Source organism: Haemaphysalis longicornis, unplaced genomic scaffold (assembly GCF_048455015.1).
Source record: "Haemaphysalis longicornis isolate Haplotype H1 unplaced genomic scaffold, Haemaphysalis longicornis Haplotype H1 scaffold_12, whole genome shotgun sequence".
NCBI classification, from domain to species: Eukaryota; Metazoa; Arthropoda; class Arachnida; order Ixodida; family Ixodidae; genus Haemaphysalis; species Haemaphysalis longicornis.
In genome coordinates this window covers 80,916,047-80,931,833 of record NW_027526225.1, presented here as the reverse complement: position 1 = coordinate 80,931,833, position 15,787 = coordinate 80,916,047, and the positions used below count along the sequence as shown (strand labels likewise).

The 15,787-nt window shown below is 48.2% G+C and overlaps 1 protein-coding gene across 1 annotated transcript in view; it reads left to right on the top strand.

The window, feature by feature from the left end:
- LOC144162859 (muscle, skeletal receptor tyrosine protein kinase-like) overlaps positions 1-15,787 on the top strand; it is a gene marked incomplete in the record, with an annotated part of 645,867 nt that overhangs the window by 227,859 nt on the left and 402,221 nt on the right.

Here is a 15,787-nt window from a genome sequence, read left to right as displayed (position 1 = left end):
GCGCTGATCTTCAGTTTCTTTCGAACCTCTGTGTTCTGCAGTCGCTCCTTTCGTTTGCCGAGCTCCTTTTAATCTCAGTCTCGCCCCCACCGTTTTCGCAGACGATGTTATATGTTTTTTGTCCTTGTAAAAAGAAAGACAAAAGTGAAGGGAAGGGATGAGGAGGTCGACAGAGAGGCAATCCAGCCCTTTAATCTTGGGAATAGTGCATCGCTTTGCGGAAGCAGTCCTCGTTGTTAGTAATTTTTTTTCAAAAAGGGAGTCAGCAGCCCAACTCTGTCCTTATGTTCTGACGCTACCCGAACTTATCTCGTTCACTGCCTTATTCCATGTCGTTTGCCGAGGTGTTTCCTGTGTGGTTCACTGCAGGTCGTCTGATTAATTTCCTAGGGCTGCTTGGAACTTATCTTCCTAAGCTGTGAAAAAAAAAATTACTGAACAAATTTCTGAACAAATTTTTTTTGCTTGGGAAACCCCAGAGAGGTTAACGGGCTTAGCGAAAAATTCCAGGCCATCTCCACTAACGTGAAATGTGGGGAGGGTCGAAGCATGCAGGGTGTAAGTGTATTCTTGGCGCCTTGGCGCTTTTGCCTACGGAGATGAAAACCGTTTCGGGGGGTGGAGGTATACAGCTTTTCTGTAAAAGCCTCGTGTCCTTTGAAGCACGAAGCGTTTCCAGCGCGAGGCGTAAGCGAGTGTCCCCGGTGTTTTTAGTACCGTGATACATGAGACGGTGGTTACGACGACGACATGGAGACTCCATCAGCCCGAGCACCTAAGGGGCTTCGCTCCTAATAATACCTCGCGGGCGATCTTGAGGCGTTTCAGCAATTGCCACCTCCTACCCCCCTGTTTTGTCTGAAAAACTGCTCACCTAGATGATGTGTATGACGTCTAAAGCCTCGGTAGGAGCCTGCTGCAAAAACGCTTTGGACGGCACACTGTGTGTAAGCAGTGCTTTGATTTGCTGTAGTGCTAGCACAGTACCTGCGCCATTTGTCAAGTCGTGCTGATAGAACTTTACGGCACCGCAATATTTTTTGTATAAACAGGAAAACTATGTGTGTTCGCGTTTAGTTATCTCACTCGGTTAGTTTTTATGTTGGTGTGCCCTAATTTAATTAATTTCGTATTTGAAAGTTTCGGGTGAATAGTGTATCAGCTTAGGCTTAGAGGAAGACGACAAAAGGGTAAAAAGCATGTTCTCGACGTAAGTGGGGTTGTCCCTTCAATTACAGTCCACAGCACCTTCAGAAGCAAATCGGCGCTTTGATGTCCCCGGCCGCACTTCGATGAGCCACGCCCGCACAGCTGCGATAAACAGCCGCCGTTCTGCTACCGATCACTTCTCCCTCCCTCTCACCCCATCTTCCTCGATTCTTTTTCTCCTTTTCTCCTATGAAGTCAGTGCTCTCGCGCCTCCTCCTCCACCTCCTCTTCCGCAGATCCTCCTTTCTCAGCCAAGCGCGTTCCCACATCGCCGTCTCCTCTCCCCTCTAATTAGAACCATTCCGGGAAAATTGGCAATTAAGCCGAACGTATCGCCTGCGGGTCCGCCGGGTTTCGGCCGCCTCCGGCGCCGTCGATGGCCGGACGTCGTAAGTGGTTTCTGCTGCAATGTCTCTGGCGAAACAGCTGTGGGGCTGCGGAACGGCGCGTTTGTTTGCCTTTGCGATGGTAACGCTGCTGCACGCCGCTTTGCCCGCCGTCTCTGTGCATCATACTGGGAGTTCGAACACGGTTCGGGGATTCCCCGCCATACCTCGGTGCTGTACAGTGAAGCCATCCGATCATTCGCATTTTAAAAGGGTTTTGAATTTCGGCCACTCGGAGAGAGCTTTCATCTCAGTGATCATAGCTGCGTAGTCACGACACGGTAGCCCGCATAGAATACGTCCGTGCAAGCTGCCTTTGGAGCTTGCTGGTGTGCACTGTGTATTTCTATGCGTATTTCTCACTCCAGTCGTTTCCCTGCTTTTTCGCGCCATATCGCAAACTCTCGCTTTCGCCACCGGCGTCTATTTGCGCATGTAAACGTGTTTCGACTTCCATAACTCCACCCTCCCCACCCACCCCCACTTAGGCCGAGGCGCCATCCTCATGTTACTGAAATCTTCTTCTTCTTCTTCTTCTTCTTCTTCTTCTTCTTCTTCTTCTTCTTCTTCTTCTTCTTCTTCTTCTTCTTCTTCTTCTTCTTCTTCTTCTTCTTCTTCTTCTTCTTCTTCTTCTTCTTCTCCTCCTCCTCCTCCTCCTCCTCCTCCTTCTTCTTCTTCTTCTTCTTCTTCTTCTTCTTCTTCTCCTCCTCCTCCTCCTCCTCCTCCTCCTCCTCATCCTCCTCCCACCATCATCGTCATAATAATCATCATCATCCACTTCATCCTCTTATTCCTCCACCCCCCCTTGGGGGATCTATCCCATTTTCTTACTTCTCAGCCTCTTCCTATTTTAGTTTTAATGCGGTGATTACTGCACTCTGACCTGCACTTAGTCTCTCCAACGCCTGTAAACTTGCGAATGCACTGCTCAAAACGCAGAGCGGCCATCGGGTGGCCACTTGATTATGTTTTAAGAGTGCTTGGTGTTGGTTGATGGATGAAGGATAACAAAGATTAGCTTGGATGCATAAACGCCGAGTAGATCGGGAGGCCGGCTGGAACGGAACATTTAAGTAAAGTCATAACTTTTTGACCTCGTGATCGTGTGACGGGACGACCGTGTGATTTTACGACGCTTCGGAATTATCTTTATTTGTGTTGTGTAGCCAGACACATCGCGAAATCAGGGTAGGGTAGGTTAGTGATGTCTCGCATTAACATGGTAGACAATATAAGCAACGTTCCCGCGCTTGAGCTTGTGGTAGCTAATCCTAACGTCTAATACAGGCAGCCCAATGTACTGATGGTGAATGATCTCGAGAAGCCGTATTCTTCGCCGCCGTTCACGCTGTGCTTAACCCAAGATGGTTTATCGCAACAGCAAACAACGCCGTACTTCCAGCCTTCATTTAAGTGCAGCGCTTGATGCACTTGCTTGAGCGAGTCGTCTTAGCGGTGGATCCTTTCAGACACTTCCGCACGAGGAGCTTTGTAATCGTTGGATTCTAGGAAAGGTGACACTGTATTCCTTTGCGCCCTTCTTATCTAAGTTTGTGTAAAGGCCTTGAGAGGTCCAACGCCGAAGTGATAGTGGACCTTATCACTCCTTACAGTCCCCTAATCTGCGCCTTTTGTCCGCTTCTCTACTCTACGTAAACAGTCAGCGCGCCTGCATTGGGACCCGCAAGGGCGTGAGGAAGCCAGATTAAATTTCCTCGTACGCGAGGATGCGTTGTCTCTACCCTCCCAACTCTCGCGACTCCCCCGTCGCCTCCCTACCGTCTATCCATGCCCTCGGCTGTGTTCCTGCCGCGTTGGTGCTCCTTCCTAATTCACCTCGGACAACACGATTAAGTGCTCAGGGCGCGAGGTGACGATGAGGAAGCGCCGTGAGTGAGGAAGTGCAGTGGAGGGGGATTGTTGAGGTTAAGGTGTCGCGTGGACCCCGGCGTGCCTCCCTGTTCGTCATAACGTCGCGCCTGCCATGGTCTTCCACGGAGTTGACGTCGTGCGGGTGCTATGGGGCGTGGCTGCTGTTGACAGGTCGGGAAACTCTTTCAATGAGTGAGGGCAAGCAAAAACGCGTTGCGAGGAGGCCACCCAGTGGACAGACAGGTCGGGTGTTGCGTGCTAGCCCTGCCGGTGCCGTCCCCGTAGTTCCCAATTCGTACCGACTATTAAACGGCGATCGGTTAAGGCGTTGCGCTGCTCAGCACGAGGACGCGGGTTCGATTCCCGGCCGCGGTGGCCGCTGTTCTGATGAAGGCAAAAAGCAAAAACGCCGTTATGTACGAGATTTAGGCGCGCGTTTAAAGATCCTTAGGTGGTCAAAATTAATACGGAGCCCTCCGCTACGCCGCGCCTCATCGCCTGTGTTGCTTCGGCGCGCTAAACCCTACAGTCAATAATTCTACTAAACGGTGATGATAATTGGTCAAGCAACTGTAAACGGTGGTACTTGCCAGGCTGCTTACGGACGAAGTCGTTCGCGAAATGCGGGCTTCCAGGGCGAAGGTGAGAACCTCAAAGGGGGTTAAGTGACGTGCTCTTATTGTTCGCTCGCGTTTAAAGCGGCGCTTTCCAATGCCTCACTGGTGGCGCCGTTCGCCCGTGGAAAACGCACTGCAGCAAAGCCAACTTTAAACACACCGCAGGAAAGTGATGATGAGGGTAAAAATAATTAGCAGGTTTGGGCTTTGGTGGTTTATGGTTCAACGTTGGCTTTGCAATTTTGCTGAGTTGATGTGGACTTTGGGAGGGTAGATTTTGGAATTTGACTTTGATTCAGGTTGCATGGGACGAAGGTTCACATTTTAACCATCTTTGTCTTAAGAAAGGTGCTTTCATTATGGTTTTGTTTTAAAGACGACAGTCCTTTGCTGGGCTACTTAAAGTGTAAAATTTTGCTCTGTCTGTCTATCTGTCCGTCCATCCGTCCGTCCGTCCGCCCCTCCCTCTCCTCCTCCTCCCTTCCCCGTCTCTCCCCCTCCTTCTCTTCTCTCCCTTTTTCCCTCCCTCCCTCCGTCGATTCAGTCTTTCTGCCAAAAGTTAGAAGAATACTTGAACGAGAGGTTTTTTAGGCAAAACCATTCCAAGCCACTAAATCTGGTGCAATACTTCATAATTATCAACGTCGCTCAGCAAGAAAAATTGCATATTTGAGCCACAACATCAATACATAGGTTCCACTTGCAGTCTTCTTTTAAATAAATAGAGATGACTGCTTGATTTTTGCGATAACAAATGAAAAAAAAAAAAAACAGACGCACTGAAAACAATAGAGTTTTAGCTTTCCGCGTGTACCGTGTCTACTGGGACCCGACTGTGCCTGCGCTCGCGAGCATGGCGAGAAGAGCCACCGCTCACCGGAACGAATGCGGGTGCACAGCGAGGCCGGGTCCGCCCGTCAGCGGAACTCAGCCATTCTACCTGAGCGAATGCGCACATGCCCGTTGGTTCCCCGGTACACACGGCACGCACGGAACACAGGGTACACACCGTAAGCTAGAACTCTTATGTTTTAACCAAAAAGTACAAAAAAGCGCTAAAGCTGAAGCCTGGACTTCGTAGCGGCAATCCAGGTCCAACAGTAGCGAAAAGTCCTAGTAGATGGCTTGTGAGAAGTGGAACGCGGGAAAATTGACTGAGCTTGAGCAAAACTCCACTGTGTTTATTGGGGTAAGAGCGACACGGGAGCGGAAGAGCGTGAGAAGTAGGAAGGGAGTGGAGAGGGGGGTATTTACACATGGGAAAGGCAATATAAGACTATCGTGTTTCGACGACATTTGCAAGGAAGTAAACAGATACGCAGTCACTTTTTTTTTTCGTTTCGTTGTGCGAACGTTATCTCGTGCTTACCGCTTTAGTAGTTAGGTTCTTCGTTGTTTTCGATACTTGCCGATGGGCTCTACGTGTCCTTATTAGGCGAAAATAACCGTGTCCTATTACTGCGTGCAATACCGGGGTACGCATAAATTTCGCGCGATTGTTTAACACGAAAGACGGGAAGACGGGATCATCAAGCTTCCAAAATGTGCGAATATGTAGCATTATCCTGCAAGGCTTGACAGGTGGAGTAGGTTGAACAAGCAAGTCGAACGCGACGGGTCGAATAAGGGCACATTCGATTAAGCTGATATTGCAACAAGGCTTGACGCGTGTGTAGAGGTTTACGGAATAGCCTTTAGGATAATAAACAAAAACGACGATGCCACATGCGAAAGCAAACGAAATTGACGGTGGCGTGCATGACGCGGCATCCGCTCTTACGTTGTTAGCATCGTTGTAGCCATACTCGCAGGATTTTAGCAAGTGGCTTTAAGCCTGGCTTCGTAGTACTCGAATTCTAATTTGGGGTTTAACGAGCCTAACCAATGATAAGGTGCTTCTGTCTTAAATTAGGCCATTCGGTCTTACTTAACGAACGCGAAACGCCACACACAGGCACTGCCCCCCACCCAAACACACACACCTTTTTTTTTTTCTACTTTGTCATGATTAGAAAGCCGTCTGTTGTGGAACTAGGCAACAGTGCCTCCTGGTCTAACTTTCGTGTTCCTCGCCTCCAAGGTCACTCCAAGCTCTTAATAGGTTCTTCGTCTCACCAAGGCAGCCTACAAAATGAGTTCCTCGGGCCGAAGTTTCTGCCAAATTGAGAGAGAAAACAGCGGCTCCCCGGAACCTGCGTAGGTTCCCCGTAGAGCACGCGTAGTTAGGCCGCCGTCAACCGCACCCGCTGCTCTCCCGAATCCAACTGATTGGATTTTAATCGCCCGCGCACCAGGCCCGGCTTTGGCGCAGCACGCCATGCAAATGGCCCGTACACGCGTGCGCCGTCGTGTAGGTAGCGGGCGTTGTGCTTGCGTCATTGCTTCGAGGCTCTGGGTGCCTGCGTCGAACGGCTAGCTGTAACGGGCTTGCGATATCGGGTGACTGAGAAACTGTGGACTGCTAATGGCGGATTTTGGCTAGTGTGTCTTCGCTGGAGAACAGCGCACGGTAGCAGCCATTCGCCTTCAAGGGGCCCTGCAACACTTTTCTCAACTACCTTTTAATTTGATTGATTGTAGGGTTTAACGCGCCGGCGCACCGCAGGCGATGAGGCGTGCCGGTGTGGAGGGCTCCGGAGTAATTTTGGCCACCTGGGGATCTTTAACGTGCGCCGAAATCTCGTACACACGGGTGTTTTTGCTTTTCGCCTCCATCGGAAAAGCGGACGTCGCGGCCGGGAATCGAACCCGCGTCCAACGTTTTTTTTTTTTTTTTTTAGTTGCTGAGTACCTTAGGACCGCACAATGTCAGTACGCGTCTGTGCGCGTAGCAGTTACAATCGCAAAAAATCACACTGGCACCGGCAAGATTCGAGCCTGTGTCTGGTAGCCCAGACAGAGTTAGTGTCAGTTGTCCTACCCATCGGGCTACGACCGTGAGTTAGTACCCGAGAGTCAAACGGCTTACTCCCTCGCCTGTAACGGTGCGGAGTACCTTAGGACCTCCCAATGTCCGTCCGCGTCCATCCGTGCGCACACCACCATCCAGCGGAAATCAAGCTAAATTCGATTTGAGCCGTGAGTTGCAGTTTCATTTAGGGAATAATCAAGGTGCAACTCACAGCTCAAATCGAATGACGGTCGGGGCGCAAATCAGATGTCACTCGGGGCGCAACTTGGATGTCATTTCGAGTCCCCGTATTCCGCACCTTCGCCATCATCCACGAAGGGGAGATGCTGCTTTTTTTTTTTTTCGGAATCTGAAAATTTTTTAGAACGCAATCAACAAGAGCATTTAGTACTAAGATCAGGGGGTTACAAGGTGCCCCGTCTTATTTGTGCTGCTCTATACCCATCAGCCAACCTAGGGGCTTGCGCTGGTGGAGGCGGAAAGCGAAAATGCGCGTGTGTTCGAGATTTCGGCGCACGTTAAAGATGCCCAGGTGGTAAAAATTAATCCCGGGCCCTCCTACGAGCTTGTGTTAAAAATTTTTTCATCTTTTTCGGTGTTGCATTCCGCGCGCTTGAGTGACGTCACTCGAGCTTCTATCGGGGGTCTATCAGGGCCGGCCTTTTTTTTTTCTTTTCTTCTTTTTCAGTTGCAGCAATATGCTCGTGCGCGCAAACACGAACGCGTCAAATATATCCTCAACTCCAGGCTGTGAAGCAGAGCCCGCCGTAAGGATGGCGCGGAACGAAGTTATGTGAAATGAAACGCAAAAGCTCACTCGTTCGATAACTTCGAGGAGGCGACGAAATGTTCGCACTGCATATAAAGACAGGAAAGCGCGTTCTGCTGGCGTGTCCTTTCCGCGAGCGTTCAAGTGTTTGCGCAAACGGTTGGTCTCCGGCACACACCTTGCGCTTCGGTGAATTGAATATCTCCCCTTGTACAAATACATGAGGTCCTTTTTGTTTGTTCGTCCTCTTACAGAACCCCTTTTCGGTTTTGATGCCCAGGTAAAAAGTAAGAAATCAATGCGCCCTACTCAAGACACGAGCAGTCAGGGGTAAATTTTAAGGGCAATAGTAGAAGGCTGAGCTAAAAGGATTAAAAATCTCAGGTGACATAACGGTGAAATATATGCACGAAGAGAAGTGGAAAGATGAAAGTTTGCTGAAGGTTTCAAACGAATGTTGTGTGAAGGAGACAACTTGTTTTCCAGACTTGGAAGGCGCGAAATTTGGAAGAATTGTTGCGTAAAAATAGAAAAAGAAATGAAACAATTCTACAATGTGATGGGTTACACAAGGACAAAAACTGCTTGTGAGTTGTTCTAAAAGTTCAGCTGGAAGTATAAGAAACGGAAGATTTGTCGCTAAAGACACAAAACTTGCTGACCAGCTTTCGAGGAGCTTGAGAAACTCGAATGCCATGCATGGTTGCTGGGTCCGGAAAGGAAAAAGAAAAAAAGAATGTTCCAACGTGCAGAGGGTGTTTGAACCCTTGATCAAGATTTCCAATCGCCGCCTTATTTCTGCCTGTTGAAAGCCAAAGCTCGCTCACCTCTGTACCTTCTTTCGTGCGGCGAAAGGAAATATTTTTCCCCCTCTCAGTCTGCAAGTCAAACAAGCCGCACTTCGTTGCGTTCAATAACGCCACCTTCCACAGCTGCCGGGTGAATTCGCTGCTTGCGCAGAACGTCAGCCGATCGTTGTTTACTTCGCGTCTAGACTCGAAATATTTCGATCCAGTGCGTTGAGCACGACGCTTTGTCTTCTTGAAGGCGCTTACCTTAGACGGGAATTTTTACGTTTTCTAGGCTGCCAAGAAATTTAAAGTTCGGAGTGGCTTTATTTATGCCCTTTAACAAATCTGGCGTACAGTCGATTCTAGAAGCAAAACAGGCGTCGCGTTTTTTTTTTTTTTTTTGGCTGTCTGGCGTCTTGCTCCGCTGGCGTCGTGTGTACGCGCGGCCGTTAACCTCGTTTCTTGTTTCTCAGCCGTTAAATTTCAGTGCTTCTTTCGGGCCATTTTTTCTGGGAATTCGAACGTGAGATATGTTTTATACGTGCCGGGTTAAATATGTGTTCAAGTAAACAAGTTACCGCACAAAAATCATTTACTATCATTATAGAGCGCTTGTTGAGGTTTTAGTAAACACTGTTGGGGGTAGGGCCGGGCTTGTTTGTGGTATTGCGCACCAGAGATGGTGCCTTTTTATCTGTAATTTATTGATTTACTTGTTCACGTATTAACTATACTTGTTGGGTATTGTAATTGTAGAGAAACATGTGTATGTATGTATGTATGTATGTATGTATGTATGTATGTATGTATGTATGTATGTATGTATGTATGTATGTATGTATGTATGTATGTATGTATGTACGTATGTATGCATGTATATATGTGCGTATGTATGTATGTATGTATGTATGTATGTATGTATGTATGTATGTATGTATGTATGTATGTATGTATGTATGTACGTATGTATGCATGTATATATGTGTATTCTTGGCATATTTCTGCTGTATGAACACATATGTACTATTCATAGCAACTAGTTTCCTGAGCGCGAATGATTTTTCAGCCGTTGCCCTTTGAATGTACTTCTGACCTCGTGGTTTCATTAAGAAAACCATTCTTACAAAGTTTGTAATAACCAATTTCTCTTTTGTTGGAGCTGAACTCTCCAATAAATACTAATTTTTCTCTCTGTGCGACTAATTATAATCTCACGACAGGAAGATAGAAACCACCGATTAATTCACGATGTGCGCACAAAACAACAATAATGATGAGCGTTTATAAAGCCAGCTTGATTTGATGGGCTTAATCGAATTATATGTGTCTATATCGAAGCTTAGGGGATAGACTCCAGGAGGAGGCAACGACGCGTTGTCTTTGTTTTCACTATCAGAGCGTTAAGCTGTGAATTTTGAATGTTTGTTATAATTCGGGCGTTGCATTGTTTGTCTGTTATTCTTCTTGTTACCGGTTCTTTGCGCTTGTTTCGAGTACTTTCATGTACGTTGTTGTACTTACCACGCGAAACTGCATCATTGATGAAATTGGTTCGCCTATTATATCAGTTCATGTTTTGGTTACGTTAACGCATTCGTATTCGCGTCCTAGCACTAGATCGCCGCCGCGCCAGCATCACATTTTCAGGTATGAACGAGTAATCGAACGCAGGTCACTGGTTTTTTGTATTTTATAAACGATAAATCTTCGTATTAAACTCAAGCTTACTTTCGGCGTATCTGTAGAAGTACTCTCAATAGCCGATCGCAGAGAGGCTGGTTATTCCTCTTCCAGATTTTGTTTTACTGTATATAAGCCAAACGAGGCCCTCATAATGGGTTACGGTTGTAGTGATGAAGGCGTAGATAATGCCCTCTTCTTTCGTGTTCGTTTTTCGCGCGCAAGTTCGCAGTTTCCCGCAGTTTCCTGCGCAATTTTCCCGTCCGGAGTTGCAAACAGAAGATGCAACAGGGGCGGTGTCTAGGCCCCAGAACCCCACCTTGACAACCCTGTGACAGTCTGGCACATTTTGTAGCTTGCGGGCCTGTTGGGTACTCAGCGGCGATACCTTTTTATGCGCTTCTTTTGTCTTGTATTTGTTCCTGTTTTGTTTTCGCCCTGTAAATACTTGCGAACAGTCTGTTTCTTTATCAGTCAGCATCGTATCGTCGATTCCACGCCCCTCCACGGCGACAGCATTAGACTACATTGAAGCGGATTTTACTACGACGTTGCAGCAAGCATGTCGAGGGATATTAAGTTGTGTGACTAAGCTGTTTGTTTTGGACGTCGCATTTTTTTTTTACTGTGTTGCGAAACGTGCGATAATTGAGTGAGGGGAAGGTGGCTGAGGGCAAGAGAGAGGGTTGGGAGAAGTGCTCGATGAAAGATTAATTGGTGTTGCAGTATCGCTTTCAAATTTAGAAAAGTGTGCTCCTTTTTGCGCCCGAGTGGTGGTGGCCCATTAAATTGTAAACGAGCTGGCGGTGAGGCGGTGGAATTCCTAGTTTACAACTGTAAGGCCACGTGACTGGCGCTGCCGCCGCACCTTCGGGAAGCGCCGATAAAAAGTGCTTCCTTGCCGGCTCCAGCCGCTTCGCTTATTAACTTGAGTGCGTGGATGTGGAGCCCAGCCGGCTTCGTCTATCGCTTGCTTGCACGTAGTGGGCAGGCAAGACGCGGCGTGTGCTGTTGGTGGGCACCTAGAAATAAAGATGATTATTAAGACGATGATGATAATGACGTAAGCAGTGGGGCCAGCTTTCTGACTTCGGCTTCGAATGGGTTGAATAGTTTTGTAAAAAAAACGTGATATTTATTGTTACAGGACGTGCGAAATAATGAAGACGAAGAAAATGATGACGTGAGCTGTGGGGTCAGCTTTCTTACTTCTCCTTCGAACAAGTTGGAAAGTTTTGTGGGAAAAAAGCATAACCTTTATTGTTACAGGACGTGCGACTTTCGCTCCTGCAGCTAAGCTATTTTGTATTACGAACTAAAAAAGAAAAACAAAGCAAAACAAACCAAGAGCCGAGACCGTGGTCGGGATAGGACTCTGGTGACTATCTGTAGGGAGTGGACCGCGTTATTGTGCTTGTCAGCAACAACGTAATAAACAGGTCCAAAAATACGCATGGACTGCCGGTCAGAGTTATGCTAGAAAATATGTTATAACGGGTTGATTTTGTGTCGAAATCCGGCAGTGCTCCTTGGTTGTCCATATTTAAGGGCTGCTGTAATGGGGCCTATTTGAGCTGAAGGGACTCTTTGAGTTGCGAAAAATAGCTGTGCAATCAGCGCTTATGAACAAGATGCATAGCGGCCCCCACATTGGCAGAGTACTAGCACTTACGAGAAGGTTCATAGGAGTTAACATTTTCTCATGAACACGCTTAGTAAGAACCAAAATGAAACAGAGAGATTGCGTTTCGTTGCGTTCCTCCATTTTTAGGGCGAAAGCTCTACTATTCCATGACCATGTTTAGGAAGGTCATTGATCTCGTCGCAATGACCTTGAGCCGCCAGAGCGCAAGTGGGGCAGGTCTGACGTTACGCCACGTGAGAGCGCCGTTGCAGCTGCGCTCCCTCGGAGCTTCGTCGCTACTGTACCACGTGACTGTGAGCGTTTAACGGCTGCTTCGCCGGCGCTCGGTCGCTCAGTTTCGCCGTGATGGCGCGCTGGCTACGCCGTCTGTGCGTGCGCTTCACTTTTCACTCCTGATGACTAGGTCTGCAGGTGTTAAACCTGAGCCATTTCTCGCTTAATTTTACCGGCATTTTGGCCTCCTAGTGCCCTGGTACAATGAAGCAACTCCAGTTAATGAACCACTATTTTAGGGGCTGGGGCTTTTGGTGTCTCCTGTAGTCGTCGTAATCGTCGTCTCATGTATTCACGGTACTAAAACACCGGTAAACTCGTTTACGACTCGCGCTAGAATGTAACGCGTACTAAAAATACAACGAGACTATCGTTTACGCCTCCCGTTTGAGAGCTTCGTGCTTCAGAGACAAGAGAGTATTACAGCAAAGCTGTATACTACTACCCCCCCAATGGTTTCATCTCCGTTGGCAAAAACGCCAAGACGCCAAGAATACACTTGTGCACTGCATGCTTCGCTCCTCCCCAGGTTTCACGCTAGTGGAGATGGCCAGGAAATTTTTTAAATGCGGAACGGTGTGCAGCTTCAACATATCACCAAATTTTACGGCATTCTATTCTTGTTTGTATGGATTAAGTTTTTTCCCCCTTTGACAAATAAGAATTGCAGCATGCCTTATGTAATTTTTTACTGCAGTGGGTGGACGACCTATCATCACTACAAACCTTGACTCAAATCTCTTAATGCCTTTCAAGGCTTCCCCGCGTCAGCCGTTAAGCGTATTGGAGCACGTTACATACCACACCGCTCCTAGGTCTTGCGCGCGTTCGCAGCATGTCGAGTACAACGCCGCGCCGCTGCGTACGTCTTCTTGAGGCGAACTGTTAACAAAACTCAACGGAAGAAAGGAAACTCGCCTGCCGGTATATACAAATGGACTTCTTAGACGTCGAATGCTCTAATCTTCTTCCGCCGTGTCGTCGTATCCTCAAATTCCGGTTCCATGACCGTAATTTTGCGGCGGTAACGACTTCGGACGGAGCCGTCGTAGACACTCGCGGAGCGCTCGTCGCGTTAGCGACGCCAGCCGCAGCGGCTAGTCGCTACGCTCCGCTAAATACTGGAAAGGGTAAGGAGGCACGGGAAACGATGAGACGAAAGGGGCGGGGAGCGATGGGAGAGGGAAATAGGAGAGGAGGAGGGGAATTGCAACGAAAATGGGGTTCGTAATTAACGCTTTGGGAGCAGTGGGGAAAAAGTGCTCGGTGTGTACGAACGGCGCGGTTACCGAACCCTTGTTCCCCGGGCTCTTCCCTTTCCGCCGCCTCATCTTTCCCTCTTTCCCCGTGTACGTTTGCGCCATAATTATAATCAGCGTTTTGCAGACGCCTCTGGTTCCGACGTTGACGGCGACGACCGGCTTGCATAGGGGTGGAACAGTTAGGGAGCATCTACATCCCCGCTTTCCTCCTTCGCCATCATTTTTACTTTTCTTTTTCATTTCTTCCTCCGCCGTTTTATACTGCGGCCTTACGGGAATCTCTTCCCGCGCTTCTGCTGACGACGTCTCCTCGCGCTCGAGCGATGCTCGCTCGTTCGCTGAACACGGCTGATGAATACGGGGCTTGTTTGGAGTTGATGCGCGATGTTTTTCTGGGTGCTTCCCGAGTCGGCGCGTGGGTTTAGCAGCGGGGCGCGCGTTGCCCGACGTTATACATCGCGCTTTGAAGACGGCGGGAAAATGAATGTATCACTCGCGGCTTGTTGCAAAGAGGGTCGGCGATTTGATGGAGATGGCCGCGCTCTCCTTCTCCCGGGCGCTCGCTTCGAAGCGAGCTAGCACGCTTGGCGCTTTGCGTTCGTTTAGGGCCGCATGCTGATGGTGGCGATGGCGATATCGCTGTTGTCAGTAGCTTCTCGCTCATGAGAGGGAAGCGTTTTGGCGGGGTTGTTCAATATTTTCACATTCGTGTCACTGCCTCAAAGCTACCGATGCTTTTTTTTTTTTTTTTGCTGCCATGGATCTTTTATTTCTTTCTCTTTTTCTGGACATATATTACCATTTGTTCTATTTTTTGCGAAGTAGTTATTTAGCCGGGACTTCATTCCGGCAGTGTTCCGGATAGCGTCGGCGAAGTGTCATTCATACCTCGTTAGCATCCTGACATGCCAGCAAAAAATAAATCATGGAGCAGGAAGGAATTTTGTGTACTGCGTTCGCTCTGTAGTTTTGTATGCACTGTCTGGTCGATGACAGGCTAGAAGTTTAAGTTCAGCGCAACGTGGTTGTAAAGATTCTGATAATTACGGTGCCGCAGTTTACGCGACAAAAAAAACAAAACAAAACAAAGAAGATTGGCGAACTTTCATACTATCCACTACATGACGTTACCGATGGCGTCCTAGGGGAAATAAGAAAAAACTTAAAGCCGTTCAATGCGAAAGCTGTCGGCAGTGCAGAAGAGTGATTCTCCATAATGGGCTGTGGCGCCGTTATCCGCTCTTTCGTACCACCCATCACGATCTTCGCCGCCCTGTCTCATTCTTCTGCAGATGAAATCAACGGAGGTTTGTGCAACGCATTTCAAATTTCCCGCCTTCGCAGTGCTCGCGCGCTCCCTGCCTGAAACTGCGCCAGCGGGAGTTCTGTTCTTGTTATGCTTGCTTTTCCTCACGCGCCGGCGTTGCACTGCCACTGCTTTTCGCTTTATTATTGTAAAAACCAACCCCACGAGAGTTCCTAACTAAATGAACGCGGGCGCTGCCGGTAAATTACGTATATTTTGCCTCAAATGTACCTGCAGGTTTCTTCGCGTCAAACAACGGGGGGATGCAGGACAAGCGCCAGCGGTTCACGAGTTTCGAACACGTATGGCTATTTAAACCTCTTGGTTTTAGAAGCCTCTGGGTTACGCCGCGACGACGGAACGCCGTGTGGCTCTACTTGGGTCCAGCGAGCGAGCTAAGACGTCAAGGCGAGCCCGTAAAGTGCTCCGCACTTAAGCCAGATGCGCGTCTTAACTGCATGCTAGCATTATGCGGTACGACGAAACTTAACCTGACATTTAGCGCGTTCAGCGCATACATTTGTACGTTACTTGTATGCAACCTCGTTTTGTGGATCTAATTATTTAAAGCGAAGCTTTCCGTTCTTCACGTTTTCCGTCCATCGTTGCGCCCAAAATGCACTGCAAAAAAGCCAACTTACACAGTGGGTTTCCACAAGGGCACATCAAGCGCCTCTGAAAAAAAAAAAAAACAAAAAAACAAATCGCTTCCAGTGGTCGGAATCGAACCTGGGTCCCTCGCGTTATGACGCCGACTTCCATCCGAATGCGCCGTTCCGACACGCTTAAAGACGTTGGATTTGGATTTGGACTTTGAGAAGTCTGGATTTTGGACTTTGACTTTGACTCATGTTGCATTGGAGAAAGCTTCGCGTTTTAACCGTCTTCCTCAGGGGCTTTGATGTGTTTTTTTTTTTTTGCATCGAAGTATCGATCTCTTCACGGCTCCTTGTTTAAAAATTGACTGCCTTGCTCAGGAAGCACTTTAGTAATAACAGTGGAAAAACATTGCTTTACTTAACGGCTTTTAGTCAGTTAAATAATGAGAGCAATGTGATGTCTCGAA